Below are 23,300 nucleotides of genomic sequence, written 5' to 3'. Positions count from 1 at the left end.
GGGCTCCATCCTGCCCTGTTCCGCTGTGAGCAGAGGAGCTCAGCCAAGAGCAGAAAGTCCCCGCAGAGCTGTGCCGGTCCCTGCTCCAGCAGGACGGGTGTGGGTGAGGAAGGGCTGAGTTGCCTTCCCCAGGAGGGCTGAGCCAGTTCTCTTCAGCACAGGGAGAGGCCGTGGCTCAGCTCTCCTGCCCCAGGGGCTGAGGATCTTCTGCAGGACATGGAGCACAGTCCAGGGCAGGGAACGTCCATCTATTGTGGAGCCTGTACGCCATGATGGCCACTGTCAAAGACAACAAGAGGAGAGACAACTATGGCTCTTTGGAGAGACACCGAAAGGGGAGCGGGCAGCCCAAGGCACAGCCCAGACTTAGACCGAGTTCTAAGCTCTGGTGTGTGTCTGACAGGTGTTTACCATGTGGGACGACTTGGCGCCTTAACCTGGAGCACCACAACCGAATTGGGAGACCTCAGCGAAGCCCTGTCCCTGCCCATGCAGCTCCGTAAGCTCCAGGAACAGCTTTATCATCTGCGCTGGAGCACTAAGGATGTCAGCGAGCGGGCTCTGCAGGAAGGACTGAAGCAGGCAAAGCTCCCAGGCGTTACCGGACGGGTAAGGGCACAAGGCAGAAGGATCTGCTCAGGGGTTTTATCCTCCATCCGCACGTATCCTACTCCATTCCTGTCACAGCCAACAGGCTGGTGCTGCTGGAACAAGTGCTGCCATGGCCACGCTTCCTTTACCTGTTGCTCCACACTTCCTTATGGGGAAGAGAGAGCGTGACAGGAATGACAGCTGTCTGAGTCGGACCTTCCTCTGCGCCCAGATCTCGGGTCCTCCTCAGGGGAGGGCTGGAAAGAAAGAATGGTCTCAGAGGTCCAGAGTTAAGCCAGGCCTATCTCATGCCCAGAAGGCTTGTCTGTCCGTGCTGCCTGGCCTGGGGCCTCTCCACAGGAACAGCCCCTTCCCACAGCTCCAGCATTCAGAGCACTGGAGTGAGCAGCCCCCGCTTTCTGATCCCGACAATCAGAGCAGAGCAAACCTGGGAGGCTTCCAGGCAATGTGGGCGTTCCCTCCATCTGAAACGGGCCTTGTCCCCGCTCACCTTGGCTGGCCTTGCAGGGGAGCTGCTTGCCCCGGTCCTTCTCCTTCCAACAGGCGCTCTCCTTTGTGTTCCTTCCCAGGCTGTTCACGAGATCATCAATCAAGCCCTGGAGAAGTTGGAAGAAATGCAGGTCCCGATGCCGGATTACGCCTTGAAATCAGCAGGTGCCGTGACATTGTACAAACAAACCAGTTTCAAAGCACCTCCTGTCCAGATTGACAAGATGGGCATTAGAATGTGCCCCGGGGTAGGAGAGAAGGGGCAAGAAGTCACGGGTCACCTTGTGTCCTAAAAGTGCCCCCACTGACAGAGCCTGTAACGGGCCAGACCCCATGGGAGGAACAGAAAGGCTGGTTCACATTCTTGCCTATTTCTATGGCCAAATATGACAGTTTGATGACTCACTACTGTGTGTTCCAGAGGGGTTGTGCCAGCAAGACAGAGGGGAACCCACTGTAGGACATGGATGACAACTGAGAAGCCTTTTCCAAGTCAACAGTGTAATATTCCTTTGACACTGTCTGATGATTGTGCTCATGTTTGAATTTCCAGGGGCAGCCATCATTTGGTCCAAGACTTCTCCATCCCTCCGGACTGACAAAGCAAAGGTGTTCTTTTATTCCCTGCCATTAATGGATTACATGAGGTCTCCTGAGCTGATTCTGGAGGTAGGAGCACCAGGAAGCAGTAACACAAAGGCTGGGAGAATGAACCACACAAACTGCTCCGAGTGTCCTTCCCCCCTGTCTTTGCTCCTCGAAGCTTCTTTTCCTGCCCCCTTCCCGCATGAACCTGCTCTCCTCCTGTGTCTCCCTGCTGAGTATTTCTTGTCCTTTCAGCCGGACAATCATCCTGGCAACTGCTGGCCCTTCCCAGGGAGTCAGGGACATGTCTTCATCAAGCTGTCCATGCCGGTTGTTCCCAGAGCCGTCACCATGGCCCATGTCTCAGGGACAGCGTTCCATGGAGAAAGCATCTCTGGAGCTCCCAAGGACTTTGCTGTCTATGTAAGTGATTTCTCTGGAGTCGGGGCCAGGGGTTGCACAGCATTGCTAAGCAGGGGGTGAAGATGGGTCAAAGATTCTGGTGGCCTGAAGCTTCCTCCTGTCTCTCAGAACAAACAGGATCCTTGGAGTTGCTTCCTTCCCATTGTATTCCTCTTTTATTCAATGTACCACTCAAAGCTTCTGGGGCAAGATGCTACTCCAGGAGCCACAGGGAAAAGGAGCTGGACAGTGCATGGTCCTAGACCTTCTTGTCTTCCAGTCCCAGTGCATTTGTGATCCTCAGGTCACCTCCCTCTCACTGGGAGCGTCTGCTCCTTTTCTGACAGACAGCCTGGACTCATTGAGTGGGCAAGTGTGACGTGCTGCCCACCTGCAGCTTCTCGTCTTGTCCTTGTGCTCATGGTCCTTGGACTCCGTAGCTGAAATAACCCCGTACTTCACCAGCTGAAGTTCAGTCTCCCATGGTGCACCAGACGCTCTTGTTTTCTCCACCGCTGTTGTTCTGTAGGGCTTCAAGGAAGAACACGAGGAGCAGGGAACGTTCCTGGGACAGTTCACTTTCCTGGCAGCGCTGAATCCCAGTCAGACCTTCCAGCTGAAGGTATGGGGACACAGAGGGAGGAGAACTGCAGGAGAGGAGGAGAAATACGGCTGGATAGGGAGAGGCTTCCCTGCCAAAGGGTACAGGCAGCCCTGTCCTTGAGTGAGTGCCACGCTGCCTTTCTTCTACTTTGACTTCCTGGTGGCGGATGGCTGCACTGCCGTCTTCTCTTTCATTTTGGGGTTAAACTTCAGTGCTTAGAAGCACCACAGTTGAAGCTGGAATCAGCTTGACTGTCTGGACCCCAAGTGCACACAAGCGGCCACATCCCGTAGGATGCGGGACTGCTGGTCTGCCAGTTAGAGACCAGAAATACTGGGCTTCCTGAGGGTTCTGTTGGTGCTGGCAGTGAGCAGTGACAGGGAGGCCATTCTGTTTCCGTGGCTTTCTAGAGAAGGCAACGAGACGTTATACTGACCCCAGCACTGGGTCTTCTGACTGTGGAAGCCTGTGCCCCAAAGCAGGCGAGAACTTTCCAGTGTATTTGCTGAGGTACCTGGTCGCTGCTTCTTCCTTTGCTGTTCTCATGGCCCAATGAGGGAACATCTGCACCACGACAGGTCAAAGCCTCCGCAGGGCAGCAGGGAGGAAGCTGCTGATCGAGGCCGTCACTGCGGCACTTCTGTCAGTGCTCACGGGCCAGAGAGGAAAAGGCGACTCATTTCTCTTTGTCCTTGCAGAACGAGCTCCCTGGGGTCGTGAATTACATCAGGCTGCAGGTGCTGAGCAACTGGGGCCACCCGGACTACACCTGCCTGTATCGGTTCAAGGTGCACGGTGATCCACCCAGAGATGGGGGAGACGTTCCTGTTTCTTCTATCAATAAATTCCATTAATGTTCATCCAGTCGAGTTCCCGTCTGCTTTGCCTGTGATGCTGCCTGGTCCTCCCTGAGCTCACTGGAGCTCCCCGGCCTTCTCTCAACCACCAGCTTATGGGAGACTTCAGGAGTCCACAGCAAGATTGTCCGTGTTAGGGAAAATGGAAAACTCAGCCACAAACCTGCAGGAAGCCTGACATGCACACACTTGCTGAGACACAGGAACATCAGCAAGGCCCTGCCTGGACACCAGAGATTAAATTAATGGACAGTTTTCTTGTGCAGAAATAAATGAAGGATTGACTGAATGGAACCATCTGTTGTTACCTGTTTTCACAAGAGGCACATGCTGCTTCAGCTGCCATCTTTCAGTCTGTTGCTGATGAGAAAATGCACCTGTGTTTTTTTGTAAGGTGGAAACCCTTAACTGGAAAGTCGCTTTATGCCTCATTTGCCTCTCTGGGCACATAATCTAGTGAGTAGCCCAGGAACCGTCACAGAGTGATTAGCAAAGCAACGCCAGGACACTTAAGAGATCCCATACCCACCCCAGTCTGTCTTTCCTTTGGACCCGAGCTCCCCAAGCCCCAAGGCAGGAGCAGGCAGGGCAGTCGTGCGCTGGGGCCGCACCAGGCAGGAGAGAGCAGGACCAGCGCTTGGCAGCCGGGGCTGGGAACAGCAATTTGTGCTCTGAGCTGGGGCTTAGTCCATGTGCAAGCCCAGCACGGGTCCAGATACCAAATGGAGGGTGTCGGTTCACCCCTGTGCCACACACATGGCACCTTCTTCCATCGCCTCCTCCGATGAGCTGTTTTGCAGCCCCTTCCAGCTCAGCCCAATTCAGACACCTGCACTCTGGCTCAGGGCTGCCTGGGGCTGGTGACCCTCGGGGCAGCAGCAGGAACCGCTCTGACCCTGGTTGTGGAGCTGTCCCTGGGCCATGGTGGGGCCCAGGGTGCTGAGGTCAACAGGTGCCCCCGGTGTGTCCGTGCTGGGAGACACCTGCTCCTGCAGCACCCCTGGTCCTGATCCCGAACCTGGTCCATCCTCATCCAGAAGTATACTTTAGGTGTTTTTTTTTTTTTTTTCTTAAAACTTAAGTTAATTCACAGAATCACAGAATCAACTCATTTGGAAAAGACCTCAGAGATCATCCAGTCCAACCCTCAGTCCAACTCCAGCCCATTGACTAGATCACGGCACTAAGTGCCATGTCCAATCTCAGTTTAAAAACTTCCAGGGACAGTGAGTCCAGCACCTCCCTGGGCAGCCATTCCAATGCCTGACCACTCTCTCTGCACAGAATTGCTTTCTAATATCCAGCCTAAATTTCCCCTGGCAGAGTTGAAGCCCATGCCCCCTTGTCCTATTGCTGACTGCCTGGGAGAAGAGACCAATCCCCACCTGGCTAGAACTGCCCTTGAGGTAGTTCTAGGGAGTGCTGAGCTCACCTCTAAGCCTCCTCTTCTCCAGACTAAACAAGCCCAGCTCCCTCAGCCTCGCCCCATAGGGCTTGTGTTCAAGTTGCTTCCCCAGTCTTGTTGCTCTTCTCTGCACCTGCTCCAGCACTTCAATCTCTTTCCTGAGCTGAGGGGCCCAGAACTGAACTCCAGGTATGGCCTCCCCAATGCAGAGTACAGGGGAAGGATCACTGCCCTTGTCCTGCTGACCACGCTTGTTTGGATACAGGACAGGACACCATTGGCCTTCTTGGCCACCTGGGCACACTATTGGCTCATGCTGGGCTTCCTGTCCATTAGTCCCCCCAGGTCCCTTTCTGCCTGACTGCTCTCCAGCCACACTGTGCCCAGCCTAGAGCGCTGCAGGGGGTTGTTGTGGCCAAAGTGCAGCACCCAGCACTTGGCCTTGTTGAACTTCATCCCATTGGAATCAGCCTATTTTTCCAGTCTCTCCAGATCCCTCTGCAGATCTCTCCTGCCTTCCAGCAGGTCCACACTCCCTCCCAACTTGGTGTCATCAGCAAATTTGCTGATGATGGTCTCAATCCCCTCATCTAAATCGTCAATAAAGATGTTACACAGGACTGGCCCCAACACTGACCCCTGGGGACACCACTAGTGACTGGCCGCCAGCTGGATGCGACCCCATTCACCAGCACTCTCTGGGCCCGGCCCTCCAGCCAGTTCTTCACCCAGCGTGGAGTGCACTTGTCCAAGCCACGGGCTACCAGCTTTTGCTCGAGTATATTATGGGAGACAGTGTCAAAGGCTTTGCTGAAGTCCAGATAGACCACATCTACAGCTTTCCCCTCATCCACCAGGTGGGTCACCTGATCGCAAAAGGAGATCAGGTTGTTCAGACAGGACCTGCCCCTCCTAAACCCATGCTGGCTGGGTCTGATCCCTTGTCCATCCTGAGGGTGCTGATTGCATTCAGGATGATCTGCTCCATAACCCTGCCAGGCACTGAGGTCAGGCTGATGGGCCTGAAGTTGCCAGGCCTGGAGTTGCAGCCCTTTTTGTGGATTGGGGTAAAAATAAAATATTTTATGCTTTAAAGTGTGTGTAAAGCATATTTCAGTTAATTCTGAAAGTTTTGTTGCACAGTTCATTTAGTTCATCACATAGTTCTGCTGCCCTGCTCAAGTGGCAAAATCTCCAGATCACACTCAGACTGAGCCCTCGAACATGCAGCGAACAGCTGAACCATCTAAGGATCCGGCTTTCACAGGGAAACAATGACTTTCTAGAATGCATGAGTGTTGCTGTTGACATTAAAAGTCCTCTGAAAGTCCTAAGTAAAACTGATAGTATCAATTCCTTTTAGTAACTGTGCATTAAATACAGTCTGTAAAAATAATTTCAATTATCAAATTTTCAAAATAGATAAAATTTATTGAAGGCCTTTATATGTGACCATCCAGAGCATAGTTTTTAGATTTCCATTTCTATCAGTTCTGAAATGTTACACTGTACTTCCTGCATCTTATTTTTTGAATTTGCCGCTTTTTCATCTTTAGATTTTCCAGTTGAATTTCTTGTAAACTAACACACTCATTTCATCTCTTGCTCATGTCTACATATCGTTCTCCTTTGTTATTTGCTTTCAAGTCTCTTTGGCTCCTCTGGAAAAATAGATATAGATAACGTTTTGTGCGTGATTTATTAGAGCAAAACTATATACTGTTTCAGAAACATTTTAAAAATTAAACTTTCAACAGTTCTAGAAGCAACAGGGAAAAAAATCATCCTACTATAATTCACCCGTGCTTGAAAATGTCCTGCTCCAGTTTTTTTTTCTCTAAAACCTTCTCAAGCATATATGGAACTTGCACAAAGAACCCAAACGCAGCAGCAAACCTGGTGGAGGGATTTCACGAGGTGGTTTTAGGTTGGTTGTGTCTATATGGTGCCTCTACAGAATTTGTATCTCAGACTGGAATCAGAGGGCCTAATACAGAATACAGAACTGCCCTGGGTAAACTCATCCTGACAGCTGGGTTGTTGAAGTTATAAGGAAGGTATGCATTTATTTACAACGCCGGACACACGGGGAATCATTTCACCTAGTGCGTGTGTAAAATTACAGTAGCTGTGAGCTTGGTTAAATGCAGTAAAGTGTTACATATTCATGACAGTTCTAGGAACGCCTGTACATATTCAGAACCTGTCCCCGAGCAGGTGGATCTTATTGGAATGAGTTCAGGAGACCATTTCCACAGTCTCCAGCTCTGGCTCCTCCTGGTTGCAGCTGCGCAGTGATCATGACCCCGGGTCCTCTTCTCTGTACACGGTCACCTTTGGTGATGAGTTGGCTGGGTCTCAGGCTGCGGAGTTGGTTAAACTGGCGTATCTCCTGTCCTGTGCCTAAGTTCCTGTAATCTAGTTCACCCAAGGACGCACCAAGGATTATTGTCCTTGCAGGGCATCAGTGACGTCCTGTTTTTTGTACAGTAAGTTACACAGAGCTAAGCAAGGCTGGACAATAGTGATGTGGGTTAAAGGGTCGGCTCTCTAAGAGTCTTTAGTGATGTGGGGTAGGGTTAGTTCTTCAAGTGTCAAGTGTTAGTTTTTTAATGGTTTGTTAGTTAATAGTTAAGAACATATATCAGTATCTAGAATGCTGTATCTGGGATGCTGTTTCTCGGATGCTGTATCTAGGACTCTGTATCTAGGACGCTGAATCTGGGATGCTGTATCTAAGATGCCGTATATGGGATGCTGTATCTGGGATATTGTATCTAGGATGATGTACCTCGGATGCTGTATCTGGGATGCTGTAAGATGATGTATCTAGGATGCTGTATACAGGCTGTATGTAGGATGATGTATCTAGGATGCTGTATCTAGGATGCTGTATCTGGGATGCTGTATGTAGGATGCTGTATCTGGGATGCTGTATCAAGAATGCTGTATGTGGGATTCTGTATCTAGGATGCCGTATTTGGGATGCCGTATCTGGGATGCTGTAACTTAAATGCTGTATCTGGGATGCTGTATCTTGAATGCTGTATCTAGAATGCTGTATCTAGATGGCTGTATCCAGATGATGTGTCTGGGATGCTGTATCTGAGGTGCTGTATTCTGGGATGCTGTATTTAGGATTCTGTAATTAGTGTGATATATCTGGGATGCTGTATCTGGGATGCTGTATCTAGGATGCTGCATCGAGGATGCTGTATCTACGATGGTGTATCTGGGATGCTGTATGAAGGATGCTGCATCTGGGATTCTATATCTAGGATGCAGTATCTGGGATGCTGTATCTAGGATGCTCTGTGTTAGATGCGGTATCTGGGATGCTGTATCTGTATGTAGGATCTTGTATCTGCGATGCTGTATACAGAATGATGTATCTGAGGTTTGGTATCTAGGATACTGTATCTAGGATGCTCTGTCTTAGATGCTGTATCTGGGTTGCTGTATCTGGGATGCTGAATCTTGGATGCTGTATCTAGGATGCTGAATCTGGGATATTGTATCTAGGATGATGTAGATCGGTTGCTGTATCTGGGTTGCTGTTTTTAGGATGATGTATCTAGCATGCTGTATACAGGATGCTGTATCTAGAATGCTGTATCTCGGATGCCGTATCTGGGATGCTGTATGTAGGATGCTGTATCTAGGACACTGTATCTGGGATGCTGTATGTGGGATGCTGTATGAAGGATACTGTATCTGGGATACTGTTTCTAGGATACTGTATCTAGGATGCTCTGTCTTAGATGCTGTATCTGGGTTGCTGTATCTGGGATGCTGAATCTTGGATGCTGTATCTAGGATGCTCTATCTGGGATGCTGTATCTAGTGTGATGTATCTGGGATTTCATATCTAGGATGCCGTATCTAGGATGCCATATCTGGGATGCCATATCTGGGATGCTGTATCCAGGATGGTGTATTTGGGATCTTGTATCTAGGTTGTTGTATCAGGAATGCTGTATCTAGGATGCTGCATGCAGGATGCTGTATCTGGGATACTGTTTCTAGGATACTATATCTAGGATGCTCTGTCTTAGATGCTGTATCTGGGTTGCTGTATCTGGGATGCTGAATCCTGGATGCTGTATCTAGGATGCTGTATCTAGGATGCTGAATCTGGGATGCTGTATCTAGGATGCTGAATCTGGGATACTGTATCTGGGATGCTGTATCTGGGATGTTGTATTTAGGATGATGTAGATCGGTTGTTGTATCTGGGTTGCTCTATGTAGGATGATGTATCTAGCATGCTGTATACAGGATGATGTATCTGGGATGGTGTATCTAGGATGCTGTATCTGGGATGCTGTATGTAGGATGCTGTATCTGGGATGCTGTATCTAGAATGCTGTATCTGGGTTGCGGTATCTACGATGCTGTATCTAGGATGCCTTATCTGGGATGCCGTATCTAAAATGCTGTATCTGGGAAGCTGTATGTAGGATGCTGTATCTACAATGCTGTATCTGGGATGCCGTATCTGGAATGCTGTATGTAGGATGCTGTATCTAGGACACTGTATCTGGGATGCTGTATGTGGGATGCTGTATGAAGGATGCTGTATCTGGGATGCTCTATCTGTGGTGCTGTATTCCAGGATGCGGTATCTGGGATGGTGTATCTGGGATGCTGTATGAAGGATATTGCATCTGGGATTCTGTATCTAGGATGCAGTATCTGGGATGCTGTATCTTGGATGCTATGTCTTAGATGCGGTATCTGAGATGCTGTATCTGGGATGCTGTATCTAGGACGTTGTATCTGCGATGGTGTATCTGGGATGCTGTATGAAGGATGCTGCATCTGGGATTCTGTATCTAGGATGCAGTATCTGGGATGCTGTATCTAGGATGCTCTGTGTTAGATGCGGTATCTGGCATGCTGTATCTGGGATGCTGTATCTAGGAAACTGTATCTGGGATGCTTTATCTGGGATGCTGTATCAAGGACGCTGTATCTGAGATTCCGTATCTAGGATGCTGTATCTAGGATGCAGTATCTGGGATGCCATATCTGGATGCTGTATCTAGAATGCTGTATCTGGGAAGCTGTATCTTGGATGCTGTATCTAGAATACTGTATCTAGGATGCCATTTCTGGGATGCTGTATCTGGGATGCTGTATCTAGGATGATGTATCTAGGATTCTGTATCTAGTGTGATGTATCTGGGATGCTGTATACAGGATGATGTATCTAGGATGGTGTATCTAGGATGCTGTATCTGGGATGCTGTATGTAGGATGCTGTATCTGGGATGCTGTATCTAGAATGCTGTATCTGGGGTGCGGTATCTGGAATGCTGTATCCGGGATGCTGTATCTGGGGTGTTGTACTCTAGGATGCTGTATCTAGGATGTATCTCGTGTGATGTATCTGGGATGGTGTATCTCGAATGCTGTATCTAGGATGTTGTATCTAGGATGCTCTATCTGGGATACTGTATCTGGGATGGTGTATCTGGGATGCTGTATCTAGAATGCTGTATCTAGAATGCTGTATCTAGTGTGATATATCAAGAATGCTGTATCTGCAATGCTGTATCTAGGATGCTGTATGTGGAATGCTGTATCTGGGATACCGTATCTGGAATGATGTATGTAGGATGCTGTATCTAGGATACTGTATATGGGATTCTGAATCTGAGATGCTGTATCTGGGATGCTGAATCAAGGATGCTGTATCTGGGGTGCTGTATCTAGTATGACGTATCTAGGATTCTCTACCTAGTGTAATGTATCTAGTATGCGGATTCATGGAAGCTGTATGTTGAATGATGTATCTGGGATGCTGTATCTAGTATAATGTATCTAGAATTCTCTATCTAGTGTAATGTATCTGGTATGCGGATCCATGGAAGCTGTATGTGGAATGCTGTGTCTGGGATGCTGTGTCTGGGATGCTGTATCTGGGATGCTGTATATAGGATGCTGTATCTAGGATGCTGTATCGAGAATGCTCTGTCTTAGATACTGTATCTGGGATGCTGTATCTTGGATGCTTTATCTAGATTGCTGTATCTATGATGCTGTATCTGGGATGCTGTATGTAGGATCCTGTATCTGGGATGCTGTATACAGAATGATGTATCTGGGCTTTGGTATCTAGGATGCTGTATCTAGTGTGATATATCTGGAATGCTGTATCTGAGATGCTGTATGTACAATGCTGTACCTGGGATACCGTATCTGGAATGCTGTATGTAGGATGCTGTATCTGGGACACTGTATCTAGGATGCTGTATCTGGGATGCTCTATGTAGGAAACTGTATCTGGGATGCTGTATCTAGAATGCTGTATCTGGGGTGCGGTATCTACGATGTTGTATCTAGGATGCTGTATCTAGTGTGATGTATGTTGGATGCTGTATATGGGATGTTGTATCTAGGATGCTGTATCTAGGATGCTGTATCTAGAATGATGTATCTGGGGTGTGGTATCTACAATGTTGTATCTAGGATGCTGTATCTAGTGTGATGTATCTAGGATACTGTATCTCGGATGCTGTATGAAGGATGCTCTATCTGGGATGCTATATCAAGAATGCTGTATGTGGGATTCTGTATTTAGGATGCCGTATTTGGTATGCCATATCTGGGATGCTGTAACTTAGATGCTGTATCTGGGATGCTGTATCTTGAATGCTGTATCTAGAATGCTGTATCTAGATGTGTCCTGGTTTTCTTAAAAACAAGTTTCTCTGTCAGTGAATTTTTCCTGTCAGCTGAAGCCTTCATATTAACTGCATTTTTCCTGGAGAACCAGACACATGTTTTGGTAAAACCTAGCAATTTAATGCAAACTTATTGATAAGCATGGATGGACATCTCGCGAGAGGGGCGACGAGGAACAACTGACCAACTGTGTATAACATTCCATTCACGTGAATACTTCATATAAAATGGGAGATCACGAGGATCTCGTCCCTATTTTTTCCTTCTGCTTATGGCCGACATTAGGAGAGGACCTTGCTAGTTGTCCCTGCGAACTGAGGCCTAGTGAGAGACTGAATCCAGCTCTGGTTGGCTGTGGAGTCTAATCCAGGACTTTGGGTGCCAGCTCTGCAGTTGCTGAGACTTTCAAGATTGGTTTTGTATATTTTGTATTATTTTCTCTATTCTCATTAGTAGCATTAGTAAGACATCTTTAATTTTTTCAACTCTCTTCTCTCTGTCCTTCTTTTTCCCTCCCGATCGCCTGTCCTTAGTGGAAGGGGGGAGAGGGAGGGGCAAAAAGGGGGAAGTGGGGGGGAAGAGGGGGTTAAGAATACATCTGCCAGGGTTTTATTGTCACCCCGCAATCTTAACCCTCGACAAGATGGCTGTATCCAGATGATGTGTCTGGGATGCTGTATCTGAGGTGCTGTATTCTGGGATGCTGTATCTAGGATTCTGTAATTAGTGTGATGTATCTGGGATGCTGTATCTGGGATGCTGTATCTAGGAAACTGTATCTGGGATGCTGTATCTGGGATGCTGTATCAAGGACGCTGTATCTGAGATCCCATATCTAGGATGCTGTATCTAGGATGCAGTATCTGGGATGCCATATCTGGATGCTGTATCTAGGGTGCTGTATCTGGGAAGCTGTATCTTGGATGCTGTATCTAGAATACTGTATCTAGGATGCCATATCTGGGATGCTGTATCTGGGGTGCTATATCTAGGATGCTGTATCTAGAAGCTGTATCTAGTGTGATGTATCTGGAATGCTCTATCTGGGATGCTGTATGTAGGATGGTGTATCTAGGATGCTGTACCTGGGAAGCTGTATGTAGGATGCTGTATCTGGGATGCTGTATCTAGAATGCTGTATCTGGGGTGCGGTATCTGGGATGCTGTATCTAGGATGCTGTAACTAGTGTGATGTATCTGGGATGCTGTATCTGAGATGATGGCTCAGGGATGCTGTATTTGCGATCCTTTATCTAGCTTGTTATATCTGTGATGCTGTATCTAGGATGCTGTATCTTGGTTGCTGTATCTAGTATGATGTATATAGGATTCTCTGCCTAGTGTGATGTAACTAGTATGCGGAATCTTGGAAGGCATCCCAAATACATCATCCCAGATACAGATTTCCAGATACAGCTTCCAAGACTCAGCATACTAGATACATCACACTAGAGAGAACATCCTAGATACATCTTACTAGATACAGCAGCCCAGATACAGCATCCAAGATACAGCATCTGAGATACAGCATCTAAGATACAGCATCCCAGACACGGCATCCCAGATACGGCATCCTAGATACAGAATCCCAGATACAGCATCCTTGATACAGCATCTCAGATACTGCATCCTAGATACAGCATCCTACATACAACATTCCAGATACGGCATCCCAGATACAGCATCCCAGATACAGCATCCTAGATACAGCATCCTAGATACAGCCGCCCAGATACAGCAACCCAGACACATCACACTACTTACAGCATACTAGATACAGCATTCTAGAATACAGCACCCCAGATACAGCATCCCAGATACAGCATCCTAGATACAGCATTCTATATACAGCATCCCAGATACAGTATCCTAGACACAGCATCCTAGACACAGCATCCTAGATACACCCCCCCAGATATAACAATCTAGATACAGGATCCCAAATAGAGCATCCCAGATCCAGCATCCCAGATACAGCATACTAGATACAGTATCCTAGATACAGCATCCTACATACATCATTCCAGATACAGCATCCCAGAAAAAGCATCCTAGATACAGCATCCCAGTTACAGTATCCCAGATGAATCACACTAGATACAGCGTCCTAGATACAGCATCCTCGATACAGCACCCCAGATACAGCATCTCAGATACAGCATCCTAGATACAACATCCAATGTAGAGCATCCCAGATACAGCATCTAAGATACAGCACCCCACATACGGCATCCTAGATACAGAATCCCAGATACAGCATCCTTGATACAGAATCCCAGATACAGCATCCCAGATACAATATCCCAGATTCAGCATCCTAGATACAGCACGGTGAGCTTTCTTGTCCACAACAGCCCTTTATGACCATGTCTCACTAAATGGTTGTGTTTATATGATCATTTGTGCAGAAAGGGCAGTCACAGGACAGCACCCAATATGTCAAAACTGATGCCGAGTGAAATGCCGTAAAGACCCGATGAGTTCCCCCTGTGTCGGTGTCTCTCCTGGAAGGAGTCTGTCCCGAGAAGGGGATCCAGCTCCTGCCACTCTCTGCAGAGGCACATGAGCAGTGTCCATCACCTGGGGACACAAAGGGTGACATTTGCCACACCACCCTTCATCTGAACCACTTAGATGTGTGCTTGTGGATGAGGTATGGAGCCTTATAGTGCCAATACCTATTTAATTGCCATTGCCAGAGGGGCGACCACACATGCAGAGTACTATTTTACACGTATTTAAATATAAGCATGTTAAACTTTTATTTTTCTTTTTAAAACTGTCATTCCCAGACAAATTACGCAAACACTTGAAGGATTACTCATGTCTTTTAACATGATTATCCTCAGAAGGCCACCAGCTTTGCTTCTCAGGAAATGGGATCCAGAGTCCAAGGGCAGGATGGTTTGGGCTCTGTGCTGGGATCTGGAAACTGAAACGTGCTCCCATCTCCCAGCTCCCTGCCCTCCTGAGTGAGGGTGTGAGACATTCTGCCAGCGAGGGCTGAACTCACAGCCATGACCAGTATCTTATGTCCAACTGCAGCCAACGGTGTCCTGCCAGCTCGGGATTGGAGCTTCCATTGCTGGAGGTGTTTAAAAGATGTGGAGATGTGGCGATGAGGGATATGGTTTAGTTGTGGACTTGGCAGTGTTTCATTGACAGTTGGACTCGATGTTCTTAAGGGTCTTTTCCAGCCTAAATATTTCTATGATTATATGGTTCTATGTTGCTATGATTCTATGATTTGGGTTGGAACTATTTCAGTTCCCATCATTTCCAGCTTCCCTCAAAGACAGCTGTTGTGTGGCACAACGGTCCTGGCTCTCCAGGCAGGTTGGGCACTGGGTTGGTGTTGGCATTAGGAGTTTTCCACTTCCTGCTACAACACACCCCCAGGAGTACAAGGCTTTGGTGGACACTGCTGCTCAGTGCACAATAATTCCTTCAGACTGTAAGGCGACACAACTCATCAGTATTTTTGGAGTGACTTGGAGGATCCCAAGAGCTGACTGTTGTAGAGGCTGAAATGAGCCTAACTGGAAAAAAATGGCAAAAGCATCCCATTGTGACTGGCCCAGACGCTCCGTGCATTCTTGGCATAGACTACCTTAAGAGAGGGTATTTTAAGGACCCAAAAGGGTATAGGTGGGCATTTGGCACAGCAGCTATGGACACTGAAAGAATTGAAGAGCTGTCTGATTTGCCTGGTCTTTCAGATGACCCTTCTGTTGTAGGACTGCTGATGGTTGATGATCAGCAGGTGCCAGTTGCTAGCACAACGGTGCATCGTCGACAGTATCGCACCAATCGGGACTCTTGAATTCCTATTCAGAAATTGATTCGTCAACTGGAAAGCCAGAGTGTGATCAGTAAGACTCGTTCACCTTTCAGTAGCCCAATTTGGCCAGTGTGCGAGTCCAGCGATGAGTGGAGATTAACTGTAGACTACTGTGGCCTGAAGGGCGAAGGGGGAAAAAGGGTGAAGGGAAACCTTCTCCCACGGTTTTGATTGTCTCCCCATGATCAGACCACGACAAAAACAAAGAATCAGTGCGGTGAGGCTGTAGAGTGGCCCTTGGCTTGTCCTGCCAACAAGCTCTGAATGCGGATTCTTGCCGGTGTAGCGGAGCAGGCAGCAGCGTCTCTGAGCAAAGCTCTGGGGAACAGGGTCCTGTGTGCTGGGCACAGCTTCCCTCGCCATTCTCTGCTCCCTCCTCCGTCACACAGGGGCTGCCCCACGCCGCGCACAGCCAGTCCCAGCCGGGCCCGGAGGTGGGTGTGTCCATGGCAACCGCCCGGGCTCTGTGACGTCATAACCAGAGCCATTGTGACACGGGGGTCCCCGCCCTGACCGTGGGGGTATTTAAGGAGCAGCTTCTCAGGAGGCAGCAGCTTCTCAGGAGCAGCAGCTTCTCAGGAGGCAGCAGCTCCCCTGGGTGCTCGCCGCAGCTCTGTGGTAGACGAGACCCAAGATGCCCATTGACGAGGAGGCGTATGCCCACTCCCAGCCCCCCGTGCTCCATAGGCCACAGGGGAGGGTCGGGACAGGGCAGGAGGGAGAGGCCGACGACGCGGCTCTGTGGGACACAGCCCTGCGCATCGTCAGTGAGGCCATGCGCAGGGCTGTGGCTGAGGTCCTGGCAGCTGGCCAGGAACCGGAGGAACAGCAGAACCTGGCCCAGAGCATGGACTTGCAAGACAAGAACAGCAAAGAGGGGTGCCAAGGCGGAGACACCATCCACAGTACCTGGATCAAGCCCTCGGTCCAGGAGCACCTCCAGGACGCCCCTGCGGGTCCCCAGGAGGGTCCTGGCTTGACCAGCTGCACAGACACAGAGGTGGCAGCAAAGGCAGAGCGCCCGGCACCTGCCCAGCACAGCCCCACAGAGGACGATGTGGCTCTGGCAGACATTGTGGAGTACATCGTCAGTGAGGCCGTGCGCAGGGCTGAGGCTGAGGTCCAGGGACCTGGCCAGCAACCGGTGGAACAGCAGCACCGGGCCCAATGCACGGACGTTCCAGTGGCAGCACCAGCACCCGCAGGACCTGAAGCCGTTGAAGCTCATTTGGCTGGAGAGGATGAGGGACAGGCCAGCACAGCCCCTCTCGTCCCAGCTGCAGAGGAGGAAGAAGAGAACACGGTTTCTCCAATGCCTGTGGGACATGGAGGAGAGACCAGCGCAGACATGGCCTGCCCAGCGCAGGGCCCAGCTCCACGGCGACGGCCTTCCCAGTTCAGGAGGGTGCTGCGGGCTCTGCGCAGGGCTTTCCGCTGCAGCTGCACCGCGGGACAGCAAGAGGAGTAGAGCCCGGCTGCCAGCGCCACGCAGGTGCCTGGACATGCGGCTGGTCCTGAGCCTGTGTAGCGTCCAGAGGGAGCGTCTGAGGGTGCCACACCAGGGATGGGTGCATGCACGGTGACAGCGGCATTCACCTGCCCTGAGGACGTGGTGCTGCCAGCCTCTGCTCGGCCTTGGATTGTTTTCAGAAATCAATAAAGCCCATTAAAAAAAAAATGACAGTTTTCCCCCTGTGCTCATCTGTTTCTGCTCCACCTCGGGACAAAGAAGGCTGCAGGAAATCTCTGTCCTCGGGGTGTCCCGGCATTGGTTGCGGGAAGCCCTGGGCTGGTGCTGCCGCAAGCCGACAGTTCGGCTGGATCCCCCTCAGGCTCCCTTCCCACCCGCCTGTCTCCAATTCCAGTCCAGGACTTGGAACATTTGAGATCTGTTGCTGACTTGGTCTGGTTGACCTGCACCGTACGGCATCCCTTTCATCTCATAAGGAACCTCCCCATTGCAGGGGTGTTTCGGAGCACCTACATGAGCTGATACAGGCGAGACCGTCCAAGCCCACATGTGGTCCCTCACCTCCACCGAGGGTCTTCCAAGTCAGGAAGAGCCGGCTGCTCGCTCCCTTGCTGGAAATCTGAGCCATGATCCATCTCTGCACAAGGCTTCCAGCATCACGAGAGCACGTTCAGGCCGGAGACACCGGGGAGGAGCGCTGCAAGCAGTGCTGGTCTTGAGAAGAAATCCACCCGCTCAGAGCTTCGTCTCAGATGCGAGTTATTCTGCACTGGGTTTCTGGGGCCCAAAAATGGAGGGAGGCTCAGGTATAAACCCCGTCAGCCAAGAGCCGCAGCAGCTGCTGATCCCTGCGTGGTGCATTGCAAACCAGCCATGGCTGCTGCATGCCCCGGGCTGCAGCCTTCGCAGCATCCTCCTCTTCCCTAGCACCCCCGTGCACTGCACAGAACCAGAGCTGATTGCAATGACTGGGGCAGCACTGGGCAGCAGCAGCATCTCTCTCCCCAGCCTCCAGCTGCCCAGTTGCCCTGCGGGGAATTTCTGCCTGGGAAGGGCCGAGTTGTATTGCGATCGGCCGGGGGCTCAGGACAAAGCACAGCACCGCCACGTCCCCGGAGCAGAGCCCTTCTTTTCCTGCCTTGGACCGGTGTATTCCTCCTGCTCACAGCGCGGTCCTTCTCTGGGATAAGGTGACGCCAGCACTTTCAGGGAAATTGCAACTTCATGATGGAGTGGACGTGAAACTGCGTCACTTCATGAAAAGCCAAAGGAGTAAAACTGACATGGAACAAAGCGAGTAACTTGCCACAGCTGTCCAACCTGCGCTCCTCAGGCAGGACGCGACCGGCGACATGTTCTGGTGCTGTGCCGGGGCTGTGCCGCAACGAGTCAGTTGGGGCCGTGGCCAGAAAGGTAGTGATGTACATCTAGATATACCCACATCGTCTTGTGGGAAGCATCTGTTTCCTTGGCACGATTTGGAACACTTTTGACACACGGGACTTGCTGGGCCCTAAATCACAGCAGCGTTGACTCCTCTAAGCCTCCCAGTTCCAATTCAGCAGGTGCCCAGTTCAAGGTGTTGACACAGCAATGTGTACTTCTCTTTAATCTGTATTATATGTTCTCTCTGAAGTCAACACGTCCTTCCTAGGAGCAATCTGGGTCGCAGTGTAGGCTACGAAGCCATTGGACTTGTTGACAGTAGATGACCAAGAGTAATTTGCCAACAGGAGGAGTTCTTGCTAAATTAACAGCAAAAGCCATGCTGAAAAATGCAAGGGAGCAATCAGGGAGGGCTGGAGTCGTACTCGGGAGCTGTGTCTGTGCGTGAAGGTTTATGTGTCTCGCTGGGTAGTGCCCAGAGAGTTGGTCTGATCACACTGCAGAGCTCCAGGAGACATCAGTCCGTTTGCTTTCTTTCCTACACCAAGCTTTAGAGGCTGGTTTTGATAGTCAAATGGGATTCAAACGTAACGTTCCTCCAAGAAGGCCTTGGGTAACTCATTTCCCAAAATTCAGACTTCTTTTCCCAGGGAGGCTGAATTTCCTCCATAGCAATCAAATGATCAGGTTGTGCACAGAAGAGCTGCTGTGGTTCTAAGCATCTTTATTTTGTCTAGGCTGTCTTAAAGAAGCAGCTGTTCTGCCTTTTGCTTTTGGTGATGGAAGTCGGGAACGGCCAGCGCTGTGCTTCATGTCAGGACGATTTCATTCTCGTTTTATTGAAACTGAACTTTTGCCAGATGCAACTCCAAGAAAATGCCTCAGCCTCTTCCAGGGCCCTGCTCTTTAGTCTGCTCTCAACATCACCGGCAAAGAGCTGCTGCTTCTCTTCTGCACTGGATGTTTGGACATCTCTTTGCTAGAGGGACAAAGTCCCTTCGATCAAGAGGCTGAAGCAGAAGTTTCAGAAATTGTCATTCCTCCAAGTTTTCCCCCAGTGCCTCGAGTTCCAAGGCAAAGAGAAGGGCATGGCCATGCTGCCATTTTCTACCTCAGGGATAAAATTGTGGCAGGAATCGTAGTATGGAACATCTTCTACAGGATGCCTATTGCCGGCAAGTCAGCGCAGGACTGGTGTGCTGAACAGTGAGTCTTGCTTGGATTGGGGATTTTCTTGTGGAAAAATCCATCTGCCCATTTAAAATGATGAAAAAGAAATGGAGATGCTCTGTGTGTCTTGGTACGATACTTGCAAGAAACTTGTAGGTTGGTTGTGCTTTAGTTGTTAGCGGTGCAGGTCAGAGCGGCTTCACAGTATCACAGTATGTTTGGGATTGGAAGGGACCTCAAAAGATCATCTAGTCCAATCCCCCTGCTGGAGCAGGAACGCCCAGGTGAGGTCGCACAGGAACACGTCCAGGCGGGTTGGAATGTCTCCAGAGAAGGAGACTCCACCACCCCCCTGGGCAGCCTGTTCCAGTGCTCTGTCACCCTCACTGAGAAGAAGTTTTTTATCAAATTTAAGTGGAACCTCTTGTGTTCCAGCTTGATCCCATTACCCCTTGTCCTATCATTGTTTGCCACCGAGAAGAGCCTGGCTCCATCCTTGTGGCACTCTCCCTTTATGCATTTGTAAGCATTAATAAGGTCACCCCTCAGTCTCCTCTTCTCCAAACTAAAGAGCCCCAGCTTCCTCAGCCGTTCTTCATAAGGGAGGTGCTCCACTCCCTTAATCATCTTGGTTGCCCTATGCTGGACCTCCTCCAGCAGTTGCCAGTCCTTCTGGAACCGAGGGGCCCAGAACTGGACACAATATTCCAGATGGGGTCTCACCAGGGCAGAGTAGAGGGGAAGGAGGACCTCTCTGACCTACTAACCACCCCCCTTGTAATACAAGCCAGGATGCCATTGGCCTTCCTGGCCACAAGGGCCCAGTGCTGGCTCATGGTCATCCTGTTGTCCACCAGGACCCCCAGGTCCCTTTCCCCTACACTGCTCTCTAATATGTAAGTTCCCAACCTATACTGGAACCTGGGGTTGTTCCTGCCCAGATGCAGGACTCTACACTTGCCCTTGTTGAATTTCATCAGGTTATTCCCTGCCCAACTCTCCAGCCTGTCCAGGTCCTACTGGATGGCAGCACAGCCTTCTGGTGTGTCAGCCACTCCTCCTAGCTTAGTGTCATCAGCAAACTTGCTGATAGTACACTCTATTCCCTCGTCCAAATCGTTAATGAATATATTGAATAATACTGGCCCCAGTACTGACCCCTGAGGCACTCCACTAGATACTGGCCTCCAACTAGACTCCGCACCATTGACTGCCACTCTCTGGCTTCTCTCCTTCAGCCAGTTTGCAACCTTGCAACCCACCTCACTACTCTATTGTCCAGACCACACCTCCGCAACTTAGCAACTAGGATGCTGTGGGAGACTGTGTCAAAGGCTTTACTGAAGTCAAGGTAGACCACATCCACGGCTCTGCCATCATCCATTCACCTTGTCACATTCTCATAAAAGGCTATGAGGTTGGTCAAGCATGACTTACCCTTGGTAAAGCCATGCTGACTGCCCCTAATAACTTTCTTATCCTTGATATGCCTTGAGATAGCACCAAGGATAAGTTGTTCCATTACTTTCCCAGGGACAGAGGTGAGGCTGACCGGTCTATAGTTACCCGGGTCCTCCTTCTTGCCCTTTTTGAAGATTGGAGTGACATTTGCTTTCCTCCAATCCTCGGAGACCTCTCCCGTTTCCCAAGACTTGGCAAAGATGATGGAGAGCGGTCCAGCAATGACCTCAGCCAGCTCCCTCAGCACCCGCGGATGCATCCCATCTGGACCCATGGATTTATGGATGTCCAGTCTATTTAATTGCTCCTTAACCCAGTCCTCATCAACTAAAGCAAGCTCCTCCATTGACCTGGCTTCATCTGGGGTCTCAGGGGTACAGGGCTCCCCAGGACAGCCTCCGGCAGAGTAGACAGAGACAAAGAAGGCATTCAGTAATTCTGCCTTCTCTGTATCTTCCGCCACCAGGGCACCCACCCCATTCCTCAGTGGGCCTACATTGTCTCTGGTATTAGTTTTATCTGCTATGTATTTGAAAAAGTTCTTTTTGCTGTCCTTGACCCCTCTCTCCAGCTGTCATTCTAAGGAGGCCTTGGCTATCCTAGCTGCCTTCCTACATCCTCTAACAGCAGCCTTATATTCCTCCCAAGTGGCCAGCCCCTGCTTCCATGACCTGTAAACTCGCCTCTTGTGCTTGAGCATACCCAACAGATCCCTATTGAACCACACAGGCCTCCCGGCTCTCTTCCTTGACTTCCTACGTGTGGGGATGCTCTGATCCTGAGCGTGGAAGAAGCAATCTCTGAATGCAGTCCAGCTCTCTTGGGCCCCTTTTCCTTCAAGCAGTCTTGCCCATGGGATTTCCCCCTGCAGTTGCTTGAAAAGGCCAAAGTTAGCCCTGCTACAGTTCAGGGTTGCAATTCTACTCACTATTCTGTTCCTGCCACACAAGATGCTGAACTCCACCATCTCGTGGTCACTGCAACCCAGGCAGCCCTCAACCTTTACTGCTTCAACCAGACCCTCCTTGTTAGTGAGGATGAGGTCCAGCAGTGCACCTCTCCTAGTCGGCTCCTCCACCATCTGCATGAGGAAGTTCTCATCAAGGCACTGGAGGAACCTCCTGGCCTGTGGCTGGCTGGCTGAATGGTCCTTCCAGCAAACATCAGGGAAGTTAAAATCACCCACAACAATCAGGGCCTGTGACTGCGAGGCCACTCTCAGCTGCCCATAGAAGGCCTCATCAACTTCCTCAGCCTGATCTGGTGGCCTGTAACAGACGCCCACAACAGTGTCACCCCTGCCAGCCTGCCCCTTGATCCTGACCCATACACTCTCAACTCGCTCGTCATCCACTCCTGGGCAGAATGTAGTACATTGCAGTTGCTCTCTCACATAGAGAGCAACTCCACCACCACGCCTGGCCGGCCTGTCTTTCCTGAAAAGGGCATAGCCATCCACGACCACATTCCCGTCATGTGAACTGTCCCACCATGTTTCTGTAATTACCACCAGATCATAATCTCCCGACCGATCACAGGATTCTGACTTCTCCTGCTTATTCCCCATGCTGCGTGCATTGGTGTACAGGCATTTCAGGGAGCGAGCAGAGCACACCGATTTCTCCCTAGGGGCACAGGAGGCCACCCGGTCCTCATCAGTTTTAAAATGCTGCCCGACTGGGACAAGCCCAGCTACAAACCCATCCCCCTTCGAGCCTAGTTTAAAGCTTTCCAAATGAGCCCAGCTAATTCCTGCCCCAGCATCCTTTTGCCCCTGCGAGATAAACCTAGGCTAAACCTAGGCTAAGGCTAAACCAGCTCTAATCCTAACCCTATCTGTAATCCTAACCCTAACCCTAACCCTAACCCTAACCAAACCCTGACCATAACCCTGACCCTAACCCAAACTTAAGGTTAACTCTAACCCTAAACCTCAACCTAACCGTAACCTCGGCCTAATCCTAAACCTAAGCCTAACCCTAAGACAACCTGAATCCTACCCCTAACTTAACCCTAACCCTAAACCTAACCCTAACCCGAACTCGCACCCTAGCCCTAACCTGTACCCTGAACCGGACCCTGAACATAATGCGGACGATAACCCTAACATATCTTTAACTATAAGCCTAAACCTCACCATAGCCGTAGTCTAAGCCTAACCCTAATGCTACGTCTAAGGCTAAACCATCTCTAATCCTAACTCGATCTGTAATCATAACCCTAGCCCTAACCCTAACCCTAACCAAACCCTGACCCTGACCATAACCCTGATCCTAACCCAAACTTAAGTTTGACCATAACCCTAAACCTCAACCTAACCCTAATTT

The sequence above is a fragment of the Nesoenas mayeri genome (assembly GCF_963082525.1).
Source record: "Nesoenas mayeri genome assembly, contig: SCAFFOLD_41, whole genome shotgun sequence".
NCBI classification, from domain to species: domain Eukaryota; kingdom Metazoa; phylum Chordata; class Aves; order Columbiformes; family Columbidae; genus Nesoenas; species Nesoenas mayeri.
The sequence above is the reverse complement of the archived record's forward strand: the minus strand, read 5'-3'. Positions refer to the sequence as shown.